Raw genomic sequence first — 9,314 nt, 5'->3', positions numbered from 1 at the left:
ATGCCCACTTCTGAATGTGGATCTGAGGGTGTCTTGCCACATTACGCAGACTTGCCCTTTTAACTGCCCCATGGGCATTTCCGGGGAGGTGACTGCCTCAATTGTTTTAACCAAAAACCTGTGGGGGTCTGTAGAAACTGAGCGGTCCTCGTTCCTCACCCGGACTCTGCAGCAAACTGGATACCCCAGTGCTGCCCCTCTTAGGGGCTGTATAAGGGTAGGCCTGCACGGGGATCCAAAATGAAAAGTGGCCAATTAAACTGTTTACCCTTAATAGGCAATTTCCTCTGGAACCTTCTGCAAATTGCCTAACCTCTTTGAACATTATTTTCCCTAACTTTACAATGAGTATCTCTCTCTCATCAGCTACTTAAGAATATTATGTAGATGAAAGTACACAGTAGGAACTTACCCCGTTTCCCCGAAAATAAGACCTAGCCGGACCATCAGCTCTAAGGCGTCTTTTGGAGCAAAAATTAATAGAAGACCCGGTCTTATTTTACTAGAAGACCGGGTCTTATATAAGACCGGCCCTTCTATTAATTTTTGCTCCAAAACATGCATTAGAGCTAATGGTCCCTTAATTTCGGAGAAACAGTGTAGCAGCAATTTCTTTCTCCCTTTACCCTCAATGCTGATTCTGAGCTGCTAGAGAGATAGTTTCTTAGTTTTCCATTGTGTGGTATCAGGCTATTGAATGAAGGATAAATTGGGATGAATGGGAGAAGGCAGCTGTGGCCCAGTCTATGCCAAACAGGTATGCAAGTTTCAGAAGCAGCCTCACCCCCAGGTAAGGCTTCCCCCAGTCTTTCTCCTTCAAGGGTTGCTTTTATTGTTCTGTTTGTAACTAGTTGGTTTTCTTGTCAGTTTTCCCTCTCACCCCCACTTGCCTCCCACACATGTGGACCTACCTCAGATCAGCCTCAGATCAACCGCTAGGGATGACCCAGCTGTGTCCCCAAGCCCCGCTCAGGGCATGGCACAGAGTAGGCTCACCAGATGGAATGGTGGGAAAGGCTGGTCTCTGCAGCTGTCACTGAAGGTCCCTTAAAGAACAGTTTTACTTGCTGCCGAGAGGGTGCTGAGCCCTTGGCAAGAGTGAGCAGGCACTGGGAGTCCAGGCAAGGAGAGGGGATGAGGTGGTGAGAGGCAGGGATGGACAGAGCTGGAGGAGGGACAGGCTACTTTGTGATTTGCCCTTGGGCACTCATTAAACCCAGTGAACAAATATTAAGTGCTTAGTGCTTGCCAGACTCTGAGCATTCTGGCTTGGGGTACTGAGGTGTGTTGGTCAAGGGTGAGGAGGGTCTGGCTCTGTGCATTCTTGGGCGAGTTAATGTCCCTGAGCCTCAGTGATATCAGCAATATGGACACAAGACTCAATGTTTCACAAGGTTGTTCTGAGAATTACATGAACTTATTTATGTAAATCGCTTGACAAAATCCTGCTAGATAGATAACTGTTCCCTAATATAATTGTTAAAGATAATAACAGAGCAGGGCACTCTCTTTCCATCTAAGCCGTTGTTTTTCCCGGAGTTTAGAGCCTGCAGAGCAGGCGTGGATGCTGATTGGCTGAGCGCTCCTCTGGGGGAAGTGGTATGTGAAGCTAGGGAGCAGTTTGCACATAACAGTGCCTTAAAGGTGATTTCCGGGACTCACAGCTGAGGATGTATTACACGTAAGCACAAGCCACTGCTTGGCCTATGACGTTCTGCTCTGAGCATCACCTCTCTCGCTGTCCCTTCAGCTCAGGGATAGCCTGGCCCAGGAGACGTTACTGCTTCACTCCAGAACCTTGCCTTACTAGAGTCCGAGGCAATAACAAGTGTATTTGTAAGATTTTCCACTCTTTCCCTCATGCTATCATATCCTTGATTTCATTTGATCTCCGTAGGAATTGTTTTTAACAGATGGAGAAACTGAGGCGCAAGGAGTTAATTTATCTGAGGTCCTACTGTGTTTCTCTGAAAATAAGATCCAGCCGGACAATCAGCTCTAATGTGTCTTCTGGAGCAAAAATTATTATAAGACCCAGTCTTATATTATAGTAAAATGAGACCCTGTATTGTATTATATTATATTATTATATTATATTATATTATTATTATATTATATTATATTATATTATATTATATTATATTATATTATATTATATTATATTATATATTACAAGACCTGGTCTTATATTATAGTAAAATAAGACCAGGTCTTATATTAATTTTTGCTCCAAAAGACGCATTAGAGCTGATGGTCCAGCTAGGTCTTGTTTTCGGGGAAATACAGTAGGTAGTACCAGTCACCAGGTATTTTCACAAAGTCTAGTGCTTATTTAATTACTCAAAACCTGACACTTACTGGGTGCCTCCTGGAAGCCAGACTCCATTTGAAATGCTCTACCTACATTGAGTTCTAATAACTTTCACATCTGTCCTATGTGGCAGAAGTTATTATTTTTCTCCCAGATGACAGAGGTCAACTAGGGTTCAAATCCAGATAGTTGGGCTCTATAATCAACATTCTTAATCTTGATCAAGGTTTCCTAACCTCGAGCTACGGACATTTGAGCCAGAAAATCCTTTGGTCTGGGGGGACAGTCCCATGCGCTGCAGGTTTAGCAGCGTCTCTACCTTCTGTACACTGGATGCCAGTAGCTTCCCCCAAAGAGCTGTGACAACCCAAAATACTTCCAAATACTGCCAATGTCACTTGGGGGTCAAAGTCGCCCCTGGTTGAGAATCACTGCTCTGTTATACTATCCTAAAATGACAATACATAGGTTTGTTTTTTAAACTATGGAAACCCCTAATTTTAGACAAAATATGTTCTGTAGACCTCTTTCCAAAATGAATGAACATGCAGATTCAAGCCACCTCAACTGCTCACCTCCTATGCCCAGGCAATTTATAGACCATTTAAAAAAACGAATTGATGGTTAGGGAAATCCAATGACTTGCCCAGAATAACAAAGCCAGTGTGTGGCAGAGCGCAAACACCGGTCTCAAGGTCCACATGACGAACTTTTTCTGGTAGTATTCATTCTGAAGTGACGTAGTCTGTATTTTCTCAATTCTAAGATACACTTTCTCCCCAATTTAATGGTTTTGAAATGGAGATGCAATTTAAAACCAATGTATGCTTATAGTAGAAATATTTTTTATTCCCCTAAAAGCTACTTAATTAAAAGTGTGTCTTGTAACAGCCTCTTAGAATTGGGAGCCGAGGGCTGGAGCAGTGAATGTGGGATATGATGGAGCAGGATGGGAAGAGAGCAGTAGCCCTTCTGTGTTGGGGGGATGCCTGGTCCTCGGCCCCGGCAGTCCACCCAAACTTTGCACCCTTCCCTGCTGAGCCCCAGCCAGCCTTCACCACTCAGCTCCTACCAACACTCCTCCAAGACATCTTTCCAGGCCCTTTGGCGTGAAACTCATCCTTTTCTAATTTCATCTAGGTTTTTTCTATCAGAGCATTTCAGTGACATGATGGAGGATAGAAGCGGACTAAACACTTTCACCCTAATCATGGGAGATATTAGCATCCTTGCTTTACAGATGAGAAGCCTGAGGCCCAGAGACGGGCAGCAACTTGCCTAGCCTCTTTCTCAAGGACAGGGAAGAGAAGTCTCTCTAGGTTCTCCACCTCAGTACTCTATACTTGTTTGGGGACAGTTACCTATAACCATGACATTGGAGACCGTGGCATTCCAAGATGTGGTGAGGTTCACTCATGGTGGCACAAGGAGTACGGTGACAGCTGAGCTCAGAGAGGTGAGGTGGTTCACCCAAGGCCCCACAACTCCCAAGTGGCAGCGCTCGGACGGGGTCTCCTCACACTGAACCTCAGCTCTTTGCCTGCTCCTGCCTGCTGCTCTGTCCCACCCTGGCACCTTCTCTCCGATGCTTCCGCTCTCACCAGGAAAAGGGAGAGCAGCCTCTTCCAGGCCTCCCCGAGAGAATGAGCACCCATGTACCTACTCTTTGATGTCGCAGGGATTGTGGTCTGGCCTCCCAGCACAACCCGTCAGTGCTCTAATTGTTGCAGAGCTGGACTCAAATCCCGTCTGTAGCACACGATGGGCACAGGACCCTGCCCCAAGCACCAGACTCTGAATCAGCGCCGCCGCGCTGGAGGAAAGGAGGCATGAAGTTGAGTCCTCGTGGTGCTGTATTTTGGCAAGTCAGTTAGGGACGACACCACCCATCTCACGGGCTGTAATGAAAACTGAAATGAGGTAATGTCTGTGAAGACCCTTGGTGCACTTTCAAGTGCTGTGGCGGGGTTGAAGCTAGCTGTGCGTAAGTGCAAAAACATGGGACTGTGTGACCGAGGGAAATAATTTCTCTGAAACTCAGTTCTCTCATGGAACATATCAACCTTGACAAAATGTGAGTCTTAACTGAGATTATACACAGAAAGCATCTTACACAGTGCCTGGCATACAGGAGGCACGCAATAAAAATATTAAATCCCTTCCCAAGTATAAGGTCATTGTAGGAAACAGAGCAGAAATCAGTATCTTAATTCTATTATTTAAGCACGCTGATAAATCTCACGCTATGGGTGGGGACTTGAACCTCAAATGGGCACTGAGATCGCGAATGATTTTACACCAGCAGTCACCTTTGTGTTCAGTCATCTATCTTCCAGGGAGACTGAAAGCTGGAAAAGGAATGGCAGTCCAGAGGAAAATGCCACGAGGTAATGGAGGTAATTTAAAAGTGCACATCCCTCTCTCCACGCTGTTTCAGGTCTGCTCCCCTCCTCTATAAAAAGCTGAAGCTGAGACACTAACAGGTTCTAAAGAGGCCAATGAAAATTATATGGGTTGTGGTTTGAGAAGGGAAGGAAGAAAAGAAAAAAAAAAAGCCAAGGCAGAAATGACTTGACTTGGAAAAGAAGAGGTAAGACGGGTGATAAAAAAGAGGGTATTATACGGCATGGGAGGGTGATGAGTCACATGTCACGGTCGTCACTGTGGCAGGACCCGGGCGTACCAAAGGGATCCTGTCTCAAGACTTGGAACACTTTGGAAGAAAGACTATACAAATCACAGATGTTAATTACGATTAAGTGACCAATGTGGGGTTTGCTTTTCAGTTCAACCATGCTGTTTCTAAACATGCCCAGGAACTTCAGCTGGACTTGGCCATACACATCTCACCTACAAATGGTGAGGCCAGTTCACAAAGACAAGAGGTGTAGGCTTAGCACCTCTTGGAGCATCCACCTGACCAGAGGGTGATGGCCAACTCCTGAGCAGGAATTTCAAGGGTTTTCATGACTTGGCCCCTAAGTGCCTTTCCAGCCTCATCTCCAGTTGCTTTCCCCTCCCCTTAATCCTCTAGTCACTCTGAATTTCCCATAACCCTAGAAGACATCATTTGTCCCTTCATTCAACAGATATAGAGCCCTATTACATTCCAGGCGCTGTTAAAGGCAGTGGGTACAAGCACAGTGAACACGATGAGGTCCCAGGCCTTGTACAACTTATATACTAGTGTGGGCAGATGCCATTTCTAGTGAAGGTAGTAAAAGGCTAGTTTTGAAAGGGTAGTCAGAGAAGCTTCTCTGTGGACCTAATAATTATGCAAAGATCTGAATGATACAAAAAGTGAGCTGGGGTTACCTGGATTAACAGCTTCAAGACCCAGCAAGTATAAAGGTCTTAAACAACTTTCTCTGAGTGAGCTTGGTGAGTGGGAGAAACTAAAAGACCATAATAGCTGGGCAGTGAACAAGAATCTGACTAGGAGATGAGGCTGGAGGTTGGCACGGGCCAGATGGCATAGGGCCTGTCAGTCATGGGCAGAGCTTGACTTTGTAACTCCTCATATTCCCACCGCCTAGAGACAAACATTAGTATTTTGGTGTACTTCCTCCCCAGTCTTTTTGTACATATTGTTAAAATGGTGGGTATTCCCACTTTGAGGAGCAGCCTGGTCTCCCGGAATCAGTTGATTAGGGTTTGAATCCCACGCCACCGCTGAATGGCCTTGGACAAGTCACCTTCGGATCCACAAAATGAGGAACAGCAGCACCTACTGCATCATATTACTGAGCCTAAATGAAACGGTTCATACCACGTCCTACTGTGAAGCTCAGTACATAGTAAGTGCTCAATACATAGTAGCTGCTGTTAATGAAAGGAAGTCCAAATCCCACGAGACACAATCATAAAGAAAGCTTTCAACATCTCATTTTTTAGGAAAAAGGTTTTGCAAATCCACAATCTAACCACATGTACGCTTCCAAAGAAAAATAATCATACCAAGACTAGGAATTTGCCAAATAAGATGTAAGCAATACCAAATATTTTTAAAACCAAAATGTTACGGTAACTCAAAACAGAAATGTGCCAAGAACCAACCCCAGACCCTGGCCTGTTTCATAAATCTCTCTCGTATAAAGCTGACATACTTATGGGATTACCGTTTACATTAATAACAGTTTTAAGGGTGAACACTGCTCACTTGCCAAGAAATGGTTCTTTCAGGCTTTCCATCCTCAGTTACGTATGTAGGGTGTGACAGCACGGCACTGTTGGGACACTTCTGTTCATCCTGGCCTCTGCTGAGTGGCGTGATCATGAACAAGCTGTCCTGTTTAGAAATGACAGTTCTCTCTCTAACTTTACTGCTCTAAAACTCTACCACCAGGATTTTACGGTTTATTACGTGTAATACTGCTTTGAGAAAGTATTACATCTTAAGCAGGGATCTTGAAAACCTCAAATAGTGAGTATCATAATCATTTTTTGGAGGGGAATTGATTCACATTATAGGGCTATATTTCTAATACTACGATAACTCACATTTTAATTGAGAAGTGAGAGACTAACTTTAGAACATTTGGGGTTACGAAATGCCACAGTACATAGCATTTTCAAAGGTGGATCTACTCTTAGCAAGTGTTAATTCCTCAGTGGCTTCAAAACTATCCCACTGGATCTCTTATGGGAATTGTTGGTGGTGAATTTGGTAATTTTATATACCATTATCATTCATTAGTTAAATGAGTTAATATACGTGAATAAAAATATTGCTGGTTTACAGGTTTCTGCAAACGCTGTTGTCTACCCTTTGACTTCCTATATTCAACACTGTCTTAGCTAAAAACAGGGACACATGTCAGAACCACACAGGTTCTCACAGGGCTTCCATCTAGTGAAGAGCCAGGCAAACCTGGGAGCACATGTAAGAGCCACTTGACTCAGATTTCAGGGATAGGGAAGCCCTTGGAGAAAGTGACATCTAAGCTGAGGTCTGAAGGGTGAACAGAAAAGGTGTCAGGGTGACGACTGGAGATGAGAACATGTCTCCCACTTTGGAACCCTAGGTTTAGCTAGGGTATCAGCGCCTCTGGTCAGTTACAGCCTTCTCCTCCGTGCTTCCTTCACGGTGGGTTTCCTCCAGCTTGGGTGACCACTGGTCCTGGTTTACCTGTTGTCCCAGCGTAACTATTCCTAGTGCCCCCTTACACTCGTGCAAGTGCTCTGGCTGGGAAGATCAGTTACATGGTTACCCTATCTTCAGCCGGCTCCTGGCAGATCCCACTTGCGTGTCTGGCTCCCCCATGCGACTCAGTTAGTTCACTGAGGGACTGGGCTCAGTCTTACTTACCTTTGTATCCATGGCACAGGCTTCATCTCATTCACCTTTGCACCTGACACCCAGCTTCGTGCCTGAGGCTAAATTTTGATTGAGTACCAGAGGTGCTCAATACATTTGAAATTAGAATGAAAAGCAAATATGAGACACATTACACTTGCAAATCTTCACATCATGTTAGAATCATGGTTCTACCTTTCACTAGGTGTGCGACCTTCTCTTAGTTTTTTCCTGAAAAAATGGGGATAACAGTACTTTTCTTAGGATGAAATTTAAATGAGACAATCCAGATAAAGTGCTCTGGGATAGCACCTGGCATGTACTGAGCACTCTGTGAGCAGCAGCTGCTCCGTGGTGAGGACCACTCCTGCTGCTGCAACCCTGCTTCGCTGTAAGAAAATTAAACACCTAACAAGTATCCAGTAGGGACTCAATAAGTGTGCACTAAATGAATGCTTGGTCTCATGCCAGACGCTGGCTGCAGACCAGATTCTTGGATTACAAAATGCATTAATCAGAATTACAATTTAGAAGTCAAAAGGTTTGACTCCTCTAAGTCCAGTTTTAATAATAACAATTTTTTTAAAACTTACCTTACATCCTTAAGTAGAAAAGCACAGAACAAACACAAGAGCACCATCTGGTAGCATCTTAGATGTGTCAGTTAACAGCATTTAAACTACATCCTTCTTACAATCATGCCCTTTTAAAAGTTACTATTCCATAAGCATGGCAACTTGGGTATTTGGGGTCCATCTCTTCTCTTTTTGAACTGTCATCCTTTGTAGTTTTATGTGATTAATGTATATAGAGAAAATTAGAAAGGCTTCAGATCGAGTCAACAGTAGTTTTCTTAATCCCCCAATTACAATATCCTCTTTGCAGTATATCCTTGTTGAACATTTGGAATGAATCAAGACTTTAAACTTCCAGATGTTTAAACTACTACTGTAAATTCAAACTCATTAAAAAGAGCAGATTTACTACCTCTACTTCGTTTTGAAGTCTGTTGTTCACCCTGTCCAAATAATTTATGAAACCAAATACAGTGGCAGGTAGTGTATTCTATTTACATAGCATTCATGGTGAGAAATAAGGGGCACTTAAAAAGGTCTAGAAATTAACTGCCATTTTAGCCAACCTGTAGATCACACTTATTGTTGTTTCTAAGCTAGTAATTGTTTCCTGAAACCGATCTAGTAGAGATTTTTATGCTAATCGGTACTAAAAATTACTTTGCTTTTTCTGGCCACAAAAAGCTGGCTACAGAAGAGCATTTGATTACAGCAAGAAGACAGCTGCACCCACGTTCAAGAAATAAATGGGCCTGGATGTGCAGTCCTCTGTGGGGTGAGCTGGCAGCCACACAAAGGTGGCAGCATTTCTACACCCCGTTTGTAAAGTCTCAGAAGTTTCAGGCTTCGATTTTATTTTTTTGCAAGGAACCCACGTGGACTATAATGAGTGCATTTTAGAGATGCTGTGCTGAAAAAGAATGAACATAAAAGGAGCCTATTCGTAAAGCAAATATTTTGATAAACCTTAAGAATGAAGTGGCTTTCACAATCAATTTTATGACTGAAGGATTGAAGTACCTGGCTCTGGCACTTATTAGCTATATAATTTGGGGCAATTCATTTACCTCTGTAAGCTTGATTTCTCAATCAAAAATTGGGAATAATACTTGCCTGAGTTTCTCTGAGAACT

The sequence above is a fragment of the Rhinolophus sinicus genome, linkage group LG06 (assembly GCF_036562045.2).
Source record: "Rhinolophus sinicus isolate RSC01 linkage group LG06, ASM3656204v1, whole genome shotgun sequence".
In the NCBI taxonomy this organism is placed as follows: domain Eukaryota; kingdom Metazoa; phylum Chordata; class Mammalia; order Chiroptera; family Rhinolophidae; genus Rhinolophus; species Rhinolophus sinicus.
The sequence above is the reverse complement of the archived record's forward strand: the minus strand, read 5'-3'. Positions refer to the sequence as shown.